Source organism: Bombus bifarius, unplaced genomic scaffold (genome assembly GCF_011952205.1).
Source record: "Bombus bifarius isolate JDL3187 unplaced genomic scaffold, Bbif_JDL3187 scf7180000008244, whole genome shotgun sequence".
NCBI classification, from domain to species: Eukaryota; Metazoa; Arthropoda; class Insecta; order Hymenoptera; family Apidae; genus Bombus; species Bombus bifarius.
In genome coordinates this window covers 883,886-899,636 of record NW_022884538.1, presented here as the reverse complement: position 1 = coordinate 899,636, position 15,751 = coordinate 883,886, and the positions used below count along the sequence as shown (strand labels likewise).

Sequence of the window (15,751 nt, the reverse complement as noted above, 5' to 3'; positions counted from 1 at the left end):
CCTATTGCAGAGAGTTAAATAAAATACAAAATTATTCGAGAGCGATTCACCTGCTCTAAACACAAAATAAAGCGATCGAAGTTAGTTTTTATCTTTCGGTTCGAATAAACTTTACTTAATTGTAATCAACTAATTAACTAAACTTTATTCGAGCTCACTTTTCTTCTGTAATTTATCCAAAGCTGGCGTAAATGCTAGAAGGTGTAACAGCATACTTACAAGGATGTCTCTGCACTTTCCCAAGTGATCCCTTTTCTGATGTTTGGGACATTTGAATAGAGGCGGATTGATTATATACCTAAAGTTGACTTCCTTGTCCGATCGCATCTTAATTCCCGGAGACGCCGATATATTTGGCTCGTCCATTGTCTCGCATTTCGATAACGTTAACGTCGTTGCCGACAGAATTATAAAAATGAAGAAACTACTCGTCCAAAATGGCATATCGCTGCACCAATTTCTCATTGTACTTAGAAAGTTGCTGAGACTCGTTGAACGCAGCTGTACTGAAAGAATATCCGGTGCAGTGATAACAAGCGATATCAGCGTTGCTAACGCGTTACCAAACGAAATGTAGAAGACGTAGGGAAATATAACTCGTATGAGACGTACAAAATTGTACGATTGAAAATGAGAAGGAAATTAGAAAATCTGTCATATTTTTCAACGCATCGTCCGAGTGCCAGAGGTTTAAGTTTCAAGTAGCGAAGGACTCGCAGCTGAACAGAAGACTTACCGTGTAGTGCAAGAAGCGTTGCAAATATTTCGTCGACAGCGGGTTACCATAGGCAGAAAAATGAGGAAACCTACCTTGCAGGGTTCGCAAAATAATTTATAACGCCGCAAATCCCCTCTTCAACGTCTGTCGAACCACCTCCAGCCAGTTACTCAGACCAATTAGAAACTTGCATATAATGAAAATATAAAATGGAAGAAATAAAAAAGCAGTAGACTTATCGGCGCCTATCTTCGGAACAATAAGTTGTAGCGTTTAGAAGAGACATATTTTCGTCTGATAAATCGAGTTTATGGTGTTCGCAGAGATATCAGTTAACTAGCGAGTTCGATCGCCGGGGAAATTTGTAAAAAGAGTGAACCGATTGATCGATCAGCTTTCCCGTTATCGCGCGGCTTAAAACGTTAGCAAACAGTTTGGAAAGGACTGAGATAAAAAATTACGCTTGTTCTTCAAGGCTACCTATTTACATCCTGAAAGGGTCTGCGCTCATAGAACTGATAATTAGTCGACAAAAATCACGGCAGAGATCATTTTCCTTTATCGTCGTTACGCGAGAAATAGCGCGATAATTCCGAACAATATAAAATATCTAAAATTTTAATGAAATATTTTTAATACCTCGCAACCAATCAATCGATCAATCTCACAACCGTCGTGATATCGTTAATCATCGTGGTCGTGGGATATTTAATTGTTAAATCCATTACGATCGCTTCAGATGAGGCGAAGAATTTGTACGAAGATCGTGCAATAGGTGAACGAAAGAAAATTGCCAGAAACTGTAGACAAGTTGCTTATATTTCTCTGATGTTTTTAAAGAATACAAAGTTGAAGTAGCACGACGAATTTACGTGTAAGTTCGATGTTATTTACAGAATCTGCAAAACACGGGATGTGTCGATCGATTTTTAGACAAATAGTCGAAAGTAAAATTTCTATCAACGAATACCATACACTTTGATAAAATTTCTAAGAACATTTATAGCCACAAAAATTAAAAAACAAAACCGTCGGAAACTGTAGATAAATTGTTTATATTCCTGTGATGTTTTTAAAGAATACAAGATTAAAGTAGCACGATGCATTTGACTATGCGTATACATTTCTTACGTGCAAGTTCGATGTTATTTACAGAATCTGCAAAACTCGGGATGTGTCCATACCGTACACTTTGATAAAATTTCTAAGAACATTTATAGGCAGAAAAATTTTTTAAACACAAAATGGTTAGAAATTCCTCTTGGTATTAATCGACGAACAAACAATTAGAAAATTTGTAGCAACTCGGCGTGTTCGCGAATCCGCAGATTAATCGTCGAAAGTAAAATAACTACGATTACGTCGAATATTCCAAATATAAAATTAACATCGTGAAATGTACTACAGGTAAGGTTTTCTGCATTTTCCCCGATGATCCTTCAGCGTACCTCTGGGACACTTGAAACCACGAAACAAACGAGACATACCGATTAGGTGCTTCTTTCGTCGAATCCAACGATCCTTCATTTTTCCGACCCGATTAGTTTTCTTCTTATAGGAACTTCCATTCTCCGACGATTGCACGTTATCGACGTCCGTTACCAAGGTATTCATCCCGTTCGTTCGATGCTGATCTTCCGCCGTGTAACGTTTGGCCGATCGATTTCTGATTTCTGACAGTGCAAATAATGGAGTGGCGTCCTCTTGCCGAGAGGAGTATTTTTCCAATTTATCGTCGATCGTGCGAGCAGTGGACGACGTTAGTGACAGTCGCGCGACAAGAAGAACGAAAAACGCAACGATCGGACACGATACGTGAAACGATCGATTCTTCATGATACTTTTTCGAGAGGTGGATCGATATAATCTTGGAATTTCTGCAAGATTTTTCTTGTAAATTCCGATCCACCGAACGATTCTCGCTGTTCTTCGCTGTGTAGCCTTTGCGATCAACCGTCCTTAAAAGTCCACGAGCTATTTAACGAGATGCTTAAGAGGCCCACGATACACAGCGCTGAATAGGAAAACAGCCGCACGACTGATCACCGACGAATGAAGAAAGTAATTCGAGCGTTTCGCCTTTTTTATATTCAACTTCTAACCGCAATATTCCCGTGAGAAGGCAATTTTTATTTTTGCATGTACACGCAGTTTCCTCTTACTTTACTCGTTTGCCGAGTATTTTGAATTTCGTTTAATTTCAGCTTCGCTAACAGGATGTAGCGGTAAATGGGTGACGATAAGGGAAAAAAAAGAAGAAGAGAAATGAAGAGAAATATGTTTTATGGTGCTAGTTACCGAATGAATTATACTTAGCTTACTTGAAAAATGAAAAACTCGGAAATAGTCGGATGTCAAGTTGAAAGTCTCTCGAGGTCGTATCGTCCATGGCAAAACATTTTTATTCGCCACGAGAATAATTGAGGCGATCATGTTAAACGATAGCTCGGCCTATGTAACACGGATAAATGTTTTTAAATTTATTTAAATTTGTTTAAATGTATTTAAATGTTTTTTAAATGTTTTTAAATTTAACTCGTCAAATGTGCCGATGTGGCGTTAATCGGAAAGTACGCGAAGAAGAACGTGGATAAATAAATAAAAAGCTATTGGAAAATATGGCAGGGGACTTACCATATAGTTCTGCATCTTCCCAAATGATCTACTATGGAGCTACTATGTAACAGTTGTAACAATCGTCAAATTTGAGTATTTCGAGAATGTATTCGATCCTTATTTCCAGTCTCAACGTGAGATCTAAAGATCGACAAAGTTAGGGAGCTTCTTACGTGTGTTTTACGTGCTACCATTGAACGATACAATTCTTATGGTGTGTAAATGTTAGAGAAATTGTCGTGCATAAATTATCCACGTACTGCTGCTATCTTGTCTCAGGGAACCGTACGTTGACGATATGATAATCACGAGGAAGATACAAGCGATGGAAAGTGACATGTCGATCGAGCTGTTGCGATCCGATCGAAAAGTGCGAGCCTAAAATGTGTGGCAAAAAGTAAACGACGACGAGTATATTCGTCGAACGCAGAGCACGTGTAGCTGTTATAGTGTGCGATTAAATTGCAATGAAACGACTGGTTTACTTTGCGATTAAATCAAAATACTAAATCGCAATTTAAACGGTAAATTGTAACTATTTTTCACGCATGACGAGTATACTCGTCGTAACGCGAAACATTGCCATTCCTTCGTCGAAAATACTCGAAAACGTTTGTATTTTACGATCAGGGCGATTTCAATTGCTGACATTCCGATCACGATAATGTCGTCTCTAATTGTTCCGCGCTATTTCTGTCACACTAACGTTAGTAACGCGGTCGGTACTTACTATCGCGTTAGCGATACTACGAATTTCTAAGAAACCGGCAGAAGTCTGTCTGGATAGTTGGAATTGCAAAAGAAGTTTCACCGGTTTACGATTACGATTACGAAGATGATCCGATTGACGAAGCGAATGCGTTACCAGGTAGCTGAAATGAACAACGCACCTGACCTATAAAGCGTATTTATTCTATGAGAAATGAGATTAGATTCGTAAACAGTTGGCTGTCCCCTTGCGCCGGCCTCCCGCATTCGCTTCGTTATTTTTCTAACGTTCGCCAACGGTATAACTCGATAAACAAGTGATAAAGATAGCGTTGGTAAATAATAAGCAAGTCGACGTGTTTTTACAGTCGCAATGAAAAATCGCAGCGACTCGTTTGGGATTATCCTTCGTATCGCGTATTGATCATCGTACCAGCTCTTCCAGAATAATTCGCCACGACTATACCATTGGTCGATGTCGTAAAGAATCGCGTTCGCTTGTTTTGCGCGTCAACGACCAGCCATAAGCAGGTGGCGCAGATTCTTGGATTGAAATCGATCGGAATTTACGGCGAATGGCAAATTGAACGGAGGAGACGTCGAGTGTTTTGTATATTCCATTTATTCAAATTGAAACATGAAGCAGAATTCTTATAGCATATAAAATATAGCAAGTACATTCATCGCTTTGTCGAATCCAGTTCCTCTTGCTTCGAGTTTATCCGCTGGGCCCACTGGAACATAGAGAAATTCAGTAACAGCAGTTTAAGCGCAATTTTAATTATCTTGTGTTTTAATTTTCAGAGTAGCAAATCGCTAACATTTGTTTCGTTCATCGGTTAATCGAATTATTATTTTAATGGTAGAATGTTTAATTTTTGGGAAGAAAAGTTATGCGAGTTAAATAAAAACACTTGTCCTTCTACCAACTTTCAATATATTCGAAAAATAATCAATTCGATAAAAGTATGATTAAAACGAATGTAGTTACGATGCGCGAATGTTAATCGCAATAAAAATTAGAGCACGGAAAGAGTAAGAAAGTTATAAACATTCGAACAGTGAACTTACGAGGGTACGCATCCCCTTGGACTCTTCACCTGACCAGGTGGACATCTCTTGCGCGGTGCGATAATACTCCGTGCTTCCCCTAGTTGCATATTGTCGTCGACAGCCTCGGAATATGAAGAAACCACCAAAAGTTGGATAAGAACGATGACGAAGAGAACGTTGCTTAAACAAATTATTCCTCTGAACCAGTTTGCCATGGCGCTTCTTGCAAGTTGGCTCGAGTTTCTGAATTTGCAATAGCTGAAATTTCTTATATATATTTGCCGTTTGACTTGATAATTTCAGTGACACTGAACCTGCCACGCTATGTCCAGAAAATTGCCAACAAATTAATTTCAATTGGACTAGTTTCAGTTCCTGAATATGTCACTGTAACGCCACTTACTGGTAGGAAGAAAGGAACCACGTTTTTGGAAATTGAAGTTCGACAAAAAATTACGTTCAGGAAGTGGAAATTCCAGTGACGAGATTTCCCTAGTCAGAGGGCTAAGGATCTTTGTTCTTTTTACATTTATGAAACTAGCGAAGCTTTCGTATGCAATTTTTGGACAAGAAAATAATCGAGACTGTGATAATCTGATTCATTTCTAACGCGTGCAATGTAACGAGGAATGGAATTAAAGCTGAGAAACTAAAGTTTAAGCGTATACCTACCGATTGAGGATTCTCTGAGGCTCCAAGCAACTGTTTGATTGAACCTAGGCGAATTCCTATTTATAGATGGTTTTGCAACGCGCTATATCCGAGCAACGCGGAACAATCGCTCGTAAACAATTTTTCAATTCGAATCAGAGTCGTAAATTCGCGATTACCTTGATCGTTTGCTTGCGACAAGCAGCGGCTCATATTAATATTCGAACACTCTTTAATGCAAAATAATTTTGGCATTAACGTTGCTGCGAGCTACAAAAGGTGAAAAATTGTGCGAATCGCAGCTTCTCGCCGCTTTCCGCCTTTCCCTGTGACAAGTCTAAAAGATTTTTGTATCTTTCGACGATTGCCCGCTTCCGCACCGAACGATTTCGATTAAATCTTTAGCGTGTATATAGCAGACATAAATGCACAGAACGTACTGTTAAAATTTTCATTACGGAGTCAGATAAAATAGACGTGAAAAGCGACCTTCGCCATTTTTTCGCGATCTTTTCGAAACTTCTTTCAACGTCGTCCAGTCGACTAACTGTAGCTTCTCAAAGAAACTCAGGCCGTTTGATCTTACATTCAGAAATTTATTCTATTTCACAGAGTATCCTAATGTTAATGCGAGCCGCTGTATATTCACGCAATATGTCGCGTTTCCTCCAAGTGGCAAAGTCTTAAAATATTGGACAAATATTGTGCGTGTTTACATCGACAGCGTTGTCAAATGCAGAAAATTCATCTCGCATTCTGGAAGATCGTTTAATTGAAAATCTTCGTATATTTCGTGACTGAAAAATTCTTTTCATTTTCGCTCACTGAAGCTTCTGAACGCTCTGTACCTTCGCTTTCATTGCGCATCTGCTCCACGTAGATCTACTCGCGTTACGTTTCTCTGAAGCGAGAAAAGACGATTAAATTATGACGATAGTTTGTTTAACGCTACAAAGGGAATTGACGAAACTTCCACGGATTTCGGTTGGTCGCAAAAATCGTTAGATGATCTTAAGCAGACTTTCTGGTAGCAAAATGGTAAAAAGAAGTAAATTCCATACTCAAATATTGAAATTCTTCTCGGTCTGTCATGGATACGTTTGCGTGGCTTAGCATAATTGTAACTCGTTCCACATACTCTGTGTCTTATATTTCGATATAGTTGGAACCTAAGCTCGTATCAAAATATTTGTTGCTTTTGATATATCGTATATTCCAAGCACATTCATCTGTAAGTCAGTGAAGAAACTGAATTTGCGTAGTTGTAAAAATGTTGTAAGTGGAGTTTATAACTAAATCGAAAGGAATTCAATGTTTGCGTTATCTCGTTTATTGCATTCTTTGTAATTCGATTGACAAGGAACGGGATTCTGAATACAGAAAATCAGTGAGCTAATAATCGACCAATTAGCAATCGACGTCCTTTGAATCTTGCAACGTCAGTGCTCCTCAAGATTCAAAGCGAAAATCGATGATCAAAAAGAGGAGGAACGGGAACAAAGATATGCGTGTCAGTCATATAAATTTGAGGAATCTTAATGTTTCTTGCGACACATGGTCGACTTTATAACTTTTCGAGAGCGGATTCTAGCAGCTGGACCAGTGACTGCAGCCTTGCGTGACATCACAGAAATCGCGTCAGGTTCAGAATTCGACGAAGTAACCAAAAATGACTGCACCAGCAGGAAGATGTAGAAAAGACCGATCGCGCGTGTTCCACTTATCAGCCAATTCATGATACTTTCCGGAAGTTGATGCACCTGTTGAATGTAAATGCAATTCAAATTTATTGTCTCTTAGCAAGATGCAAAAACGATGCGATTGGAGAAATTATCGCTAAGTACGAGTTGAGAAACTGTCTGGAAAAATCACTCATCTGACAAAACAGCGAATTAGGTAAATTGTGTTGGAAGCATCTATGTTCGAATTGATAATTAAATCGTCTGAAAGTGTGCTATAGCGTATATTCATAGAATTAAGAATTAAGAAAGGCAGATCAATTTTAAACATAATACCATTCACTTCCAAGAAGGATAAGATGATATTTTTGAAAATTGCTGTTTTGTTAAACGAGCACGTAAATTGGAGCGAGTTAATCATTTTTTCTAGTCGACAGATCGAAGAACTTTGTGCCTTTTATATTTGGAAAATGAACAAAAATATCAGCCGATCGATATTCTTTGCATTTGTACGTTAGGTTTGATGTTTCTCTTTCGGAAAGCTCATCAACTACTATTGCAATTCGTTCAAAAATAATCTAATTCGTTTTGTAAGTGGTCATAACGAATAGAATCGTACCTGTAAAATAGCACTGACGAAATGTTGACTACTAACTCGAGATTAACTAATTTTCAGTGGCAGGCTCAGAGCAACTGTTCGTTTCTATCTATACCAATTTCAATTTATAGGCGGTTTTCGGACACGTTGTATCCGAGCTACGCGAACCAGTCGCTGATAAACAATTTTCTGACCATGGACAACAGTCACGAATTCCAGATTGCACTAATCGCTTTCTCGCAAATACGTTCGCGCAACTCGCTGCGATTTCTTCCACCCGATGGAATCATAAAGCATTGCACAGACAGTCCTATTAATATAAAATGTTTCCTTTTGCGATATTACTATCATATTGGAGTATTTGTAGAGTATTTTAATATCTTTAATATATTAATATGATAGGATATATACATATAATATATGATAATATTTAATATATAATTTCAATACTTATTTATATTATATAACATAATAGGTTACGCCGGGCGACCCTCTGCCTGGCCCAGGTCACACACCGCGGGCCAGACGGACACCAGAGACGGCGTACCCTCAATAGCCTTAAGTATCTTCCATAAATCTCAGGAATTTCCTAGTAGAGGTCCTTCAAACCAAACAAACGTCTGTTTCCGAAGAATTTCTAAAGACTCTTGTCTACCACGGCTTGACAAGGGAAAGTTAGTTTTTCTCACGTATGCTGCAACTTTCCTCCCACTAACCACTTTCTCTCGAGGGCGGTTAAGACCCTTCGTTTAACCAATTAACAACGAAGCCTATTCCCTCACTCTCCTAACTAAAATCGTCACCAACAAATCCGATGGTCCCGTGCGCTAGACACACCCATCCTTAGCTTTCCTCCGACACAGCATCGTCACTCGACTTCACTTCTTCTACATCGTTGGAAAGGTCAACTACTAAGTCTACCGCTAATGCCCATCGGGGCAGTCTAAGCATAACGCGAAAGTCGGTCTCGGTATTGTCGAGCATACATTTCCTCTCCTAAATATCTTATAGTGCTACGTCCACTAATACACTAAATCTAATTATAAGAGCCCTGCTCTAACGTACATATATATCTTATCTTCGTGCGATAAGTGATTATCTATCTATCTATGCTCATCAGTGTAATCTAAGTGTTGGAAATATATAATTTATAATTCTGTGGATCAGAGTGTTATACAAACTCAATCACCCCTATTATCTCAACGGAAATCAGGGGATCGATCAATTCGTGGTGTCGATTGTTATAATCGTAACGGGGATTTACGACCCCCGTTGACGTCTCTCCTAGCGACTACGTCTCCCCGCGATTGGTCGAATAAACATAATATATAATATAATACTAATATAATATAATGTATGAAAATATATTTTAATGTATCTAAATACATTGAAATATATCTAAATATATTTAGTAATTAAAATGTATCTAATTAATATAATACAATGTATGAAAATATATTTTAATGTATCTGAATACATTAAAATATATCTAAATTATCCAATTATTAAATTAATCTGTTAAATATATCTAAATCATATCAAAATATATCGTGTGTTGTATAAATCGCTGGTACGAAACACGTGCTGCCTGTTTTTCCCAAATGCACTTGGAGATTCAAGCTCGAAGTTGCAAATATTTTTTAACCCTTCTTCTGTCCAAATATTTACCTCTTTTATGTAGCGTTCGCAACAAAATTCGAACTCTGGCAAGTTGCGTAAATACATTGCAAGGAAGCGATTAGCGTAATCTCGAATTCGTGACCGCTGTCCGTGGTTCGAAAATCGTTTATCAGCGACTGCTTCGCGTAAATCGGATATAACGTGTCCAGGAATCGCCTATATATAAGTCGACATTCCTACAGTTACAATAGGACAGTTTTCGTCTCTCGCCTGTTAGTCTCAAGCATCGTTCCACATGTTGTCATTAATATTTTCCAGGTAGAACTCTGTTCATTATTGTACTGCAAGTCTTAGGAATGGATCTATTGGAACAATGAATGATACGTGTTGAGGTTTATTAGACGTATGAACGGAGGAACGCGTGCATAAATTGTAAAGTAGAAAATATATTTCAATATAGAAGTTTAAGTGCAAGAAGCAATATAATTTGAGCTGGTGCCGATCCGCACGCTAACAGTGTTACCCTATAACAGAAAACCCTGAAGCTGTCACGTAAAATTAAGCCTTAGGTTTCAAAGACAAGAAGGTTGAGCCGTAGCACAACTTTATATTCCTTTTCTATCGAACTTTATTAAATAACACAACTTTATAAGCACAGTTTACGCGACTGGTCTGAGAGATGTCGACTGACGAGAGTTTGTAGTTTCAGTGCCGAAGTGGTTCTCGTATTATTACGGAGGAAAGCTCGGCGTGGATGTGCCCTTTGAGCTAACAACGCGGATTCGTTGTTCACACTTTTCGTTGGGAAAAGTGAGGCTAACGATCCGCGATGCCAATTGATTATAGTCCACGTTAATAAACGAAGATAGGAGGAGGAAGCCTCCTACGAACGTGGCTCGTAGGCGACACTGTTCATGGGGAAAATCAGTTTTCCCGTTAGGTAAATTCCCGCTTTTCCTCCGTAATTTGTACGAACGTATAATAAACCTAAGGACTGTTCCAAGGACCATCCAGATACCAATAACACTTACAGGGTTAATAAACTAAAATTTAAATTAAATTTAAATTGAATTTAAATTTTATATTAAATTTTACAATAAAATTTAAATTTAAATTTAAATGAAAACTAAGTTTAAGTATATGGTGCGTCCTTGAGGCTATTGAGGGTACGCGGTGAGTACTTGCACACGTCTGGCCTCTAATGTGGATTGACGTCACACTAGCGTGCGGATCTGGACCAGCTCAAAATTATATTGCTACTTGTACCTACACTTCTGTATTAACCCCCAACCTACGATTTACGTTCGTGAATTTTGGGCGGAAAACGTAAACAAGCTATTATACAGGGTGGTTGGTAATTAGTGGTACAAGGGGAAAGGGGGTGATTCTACGCGAAAAAAGAAGTCGAAAATATGGAATAAAAATTTTTCTTTTTTAATTTTTCCATCGAGACAACGATCTACAGTGAGATCCGTTATAACGAGACGCGATAAAGTGCACGCGTACCGACCGACAATTCAAAGTCGATTTTCTCGAAAACAAAGCCTCGAACGAAAAATTGTTATTCTATATTTTCCACTTCTTTTTTCGCGTAGAATCACCCCCTTTCCGCTTGTACCGCCAGTTACCAACCACCCTATATATTATATTTTGCCCGATCATCGTACTACGGGCTATGCCCGTAGTTGTAAGTTAAGGGGTTAAAATATATTTTCTACTTTACAATTTACCCACGCGTTTCCCTGTTTACACATCTAGTAACCTCAACAATTACATTCGATTGTACGACCATGAATATCCTCTCGTGGCTCTTTTAAATATTTCCGCGTATATTTAAACACGTCGATAAATTAAACAGGTAAATAAAACAAGTAAATTAAATAGGCTGATAAATCATGACACGTTAAATGCAACCTTTACTCCCTTTATTACGGACTACATATAGGTATATATATATAGTACAGATATATAGATATATATATATAGTACAAATATATATATATATATAAATATACTACTACATAGATATGCACAATCAATAAGCAAGTGAGTAACGTTCACTGCATATCATCGACGAAGCGACGAAAGGCAAACAGAAACAGAGACAAATGTAATTGATTTCGCGGAATCTTGAAACGTAGAAACCTTATTAACTGGATAATGGCGAGTTAAAAAACTGCCCTGCAATGTCCACTGATAAATACTGGACGGTCAGGTGGACATTTTGGCGTGGTAGTGGTTTGGTTACTCAGTTTGATAAAGTCTCTGGCAACTGGAATGTTGTCTTTGCCCATCCGCTCCTCTGATACCACGCCGCGCACAATAGGTTCAGAATTCGATAAAGTTATCGAAAATTGGATGAGAAGGATGGCAAATAGAATGCTGGCCATACATGTCGCACTAAACAGCTTGTTCTTCATGGCGCTTTCTGGTTCAACTTGGTTCACCTGTTGGATGATGCAATTCCAATTCTTCTTAATTATTTCTTAATAGGATGGAAATATAATCAGATAGAAGAAGCTACGGTTAAATAGAAATTGGGGGATCTTCTGTATAAGCAGCGTTACACGAGGAAACGAGACTGTATCGCAAGTCTTCGTGTAGTTTTTGTTTTTTGATGTCAGCTATGTTGGAATTCTTAATCTCACGCTATGTCCACAATATTGGCAACAAATTAATTTCCATTGGACCAGCTTCAGTCCCTGAATATGCCACTGTAACGCCACTTACTGGTAGGAAGAAAGGAACCACGTTTTTGGAAATTGAAGTTCGACAAAAAATTACGTTCAGGAAGTGGAAATTCCAGTGACGAGATTTCCCTAGTCAGAGGGCTAAGGATCTTTGTTCTTTTTACATTTATGAAACTAGCGAAGCTTTATATGCAATTTTTGGACAAGAAAATAATCGAGACTGTGATAATCTGATTCATTTCTAACGCGTGCAATGTAACGAGGAATGGAATTAAAGCTGAGAAATTAAAGTTTAAGCGTATACCTACCGATGCTTGAGAGTTGAGGATTCTCTGAGGCTCCAAGCAACTGTTTGATTGAACCTAGCCGAATTCCTATTTATAGGTGGTTTTGCAACGCGTTATATCCCAGCTACGCGGAACAATCGCTCGTAAACAATTTTTCAATTCGAATCAGAGTCGTAAATTCGCGATTACCTTGATCGTTTGCTTGCGACAAGCAGCGGCTCATATTAATATTCGAACACTCTTTAATGCAAAATAATTTTGCCATTAACGTTGCTGCGAGCTACAAAAGGTGAAAAATTGTGCGAATCGCAGCTTCTCGCCGCTTTCCGCCTTTCCCTGTGACAAGTCTAAAAGATTTTTGTATATTTCGACGATTGCCCGCTTCCGCACCGAACGATTTCGATTAAATTTTTAGCGTGTATATAGCAGACATAAATGCACAGAACGTACTGTTAAAATTTTCATTACGGAGTCAGATAAAATAGACGTGAAAAGCGACCTTCGCCATTTTTTTCGCGATCTTTTCGAAACTTCTTTCAACGTCGTCCAGTCGACTAACTGTAGCTTCTCAAAGAAACTCAGGTCGTTTGATCTTACATTCAGAAATTTATTCTATTTCACAGAGTATCCTAATGTTAATGCGAGCCGCTGTATATTCACGCAATATGTCGCGTTTCCTCCAAGTGGCAAAGTCTTAAAATATTGGACAAATATTGTGCGTGTTTACATCGACAGCGTTGTCAAATGCAGAAAATTCATCTCGCATTCTGGACGATCGTTTAATTTAAAATCTTCGTATATTTCGTGACTGAAAAATTCTTTTCATTTTCGCTCACTGAAGCTTCTGAACGCTCTGTACCTTCGCTTTCATTGCGCATCTGCTCCACGTAGATCTACTCGCGTTACGTTTCTCTGAAGCGAGAAAAGACGATTAACTATGACGATAGTTTGTTTAACGCTACAAAGGGAATTGACGAAACTTCCATGGATTTCGGTTGGTCGCAAAAATCGTTAGATGATCTTAAGCAGACTTTCTGGTAGCAAAATGGTAAAAAGAAGTAAATTCCATACTCAAATATTGAAATTCTTCTCGGTCTGTCATGGATACGTTTGCGTGGCTTAGCATAATTGTAACTCGTTCCACACACTCTGTGTCTTATATTTCGATATAGTTGGAACCTAAGCTCGTATCAAAATATTTGTTGCTTTTGATATATCGTATATTCCAAGCACATTCATCTGTAAGTCAGTGAGGAGACTGAATTTGCGTAGTTGTAAAAATATTGTAAGTGGAGTTTATAACTAAATCGAAAGGAATTCAATGTTTGTGTTATCTCGTTTATTGCATTCTTTGTAATTCGATTGACAAGGAACGGGATTCTGAATACAGAAAATCAGTGAGCTAATAATCGACCAATTAGCAATCAACTTCCTTTGAATCTTGCAACGTCAGCGCTTCTCAAGATTCAAAGCGAAAGTCGATGATCAAAAAGAGGAGGAACAGGAACAAAGATATGCTTGTCATTTATAAATTTTAAGAGTCTGAACATTAGTAGATTATTTTGCACCATTTGGGTACAAACTTGCGACCATGGACACTGATGTGACATCTCGGTGCAGTTCTATATTCCACTGCAGGGGTTACAGCCATCCGTGACACCGCAGAGTTCGTTTCGGGTTCACAATTCGACCAAGTAACCAAGAACGACTGCACGAGAAGGAAGATGCAGAGAAGACTGATCGCGCGCCTTCCACTTATCAGCCAGTTCTTCATCGTACTTTCCGGAAATTCACGCACCTGTTGGTTGTAATCGCAAATTCTATTAATTGTCTCTTAGCAGGATCGAGAAAAAGTATGGAAAAACATCTGACGAGATAAAATAGCGAATTAGGTAAAACATCTATGTTCGAATTGATAATTACACTGTCTGAAAAGCTGCCATATTCATAAAATTGAGAACTAAGAAAGACAGATCAATCTTAAACATAATGCCATTTACTTCTAAGAAGAATAAGATGCTATTTTTGAAAATTGCAGGTTTGTTAAACGAGCACACAAATTGAGAACTGTACAAAGTTCTTCTATCTGTTCACTAGGCAAGATGATTTAACTCGTTCTAATTTATATTCGGAAAATGAGTGAAAATATCGTAATGATTCGATTATCAACCGATAGATATTCTTTGTATCTGTACGTTAGGTTTTCTCTTTCACAATGCAATTCGTTCAAGTAATCTGATTCATTTTTAAGTCGCGCAGTGTCATAATGACTGGAACCGTACCTTAGAAGTGTCAATGACAAAACGTTGAACGTTGTTTGAAACTAACTGATCTTCGATGGCAGACCACAAGTAACTGTTCAGTTCTGTCTATACAAATTTCAATTTATAGCAGATTCTCGGACACGTTATATCCGATTTACGCGAAGCAGTCGCTGATAAACGATTTTCAAACCACTGACAACGGTCACGAATTCGAGATTGCGCTAATCGCTTCCTTGCAATGTATTTACGCAACTTGCCAGAGTTAGAATTTTGTTACGAACGCTACGTAAAAGACGCAAATGTTTGATAGGAGCGTTAAAAAATATTTGCAACTTCGAGCTGGGATCTCCAAGTACATTTGGAAACCACAGGCAGCACGTGTTCCGTACTAGCGATTTATAGGACACGCGTTATATTTATATTATACGCATAATTAATTCATACATATGATTGATATAATAATCAAATCACATCAACTCGTGATCTCGATCCTAATCTGAGCTTCGACCCTAATCTCAACATTTCCTAAATATTTCACCTTCTTCTTCTTTTTCTTCTAAACATTCTCATCTACAAAGTTGATAAAATCATGACACTTTTACCATTATGCTTCCTTTATTACTAATTCACTACTACTATTAATTAATTTATTCATCGCGAGAACAAAGTCAAAAGAGAAGCGATCCTTGCAAAAGCAAATGCAAGCTACTGAGATTCGTTTCTTGGCTGAAAAGAAATTCTAATTTATCGTCGATCTTCGCACATTTTATACCATTCCAAAGTCCAAGCGCCTTGTTTCTATCACTTGCGGGTAATTCTCGATGATTCACAGACAAGAAAACCTAACTATCATTGATAAACGACATC

The 15,751-nt window shown here is 38.1% G+C and overlaps 1 protein-coding gene and 1 long non-coding RNA gene across 7 annotated transcripts in view; one reads left to right on the top strand and one right to left on the bottom strand.

Annotated features, from left to right (window-relative positions):
- The window catches only part of LOC117211790 (neurexin-3-like), a 295,832-nt gene that overhangs the window by 214,170 nt on the left and 65,911 nt on the right, over positions 1–15,751 (top strand). The gene's annotated exons all lie outside the window — the stretch shown is intronic.
- Positions 13,950–14,988, bottom strand: LOC117211793. Its single transcript, XR_004488332.1, has 2 exons — positions 14,903–14,988; positions 13,950–14,418 (listed from the first exon to the last, which is right to left on the bottom strand). It is a non-coding gene; the product is annotated as an uncharacterized LOC117211793 (long non-coding RNA).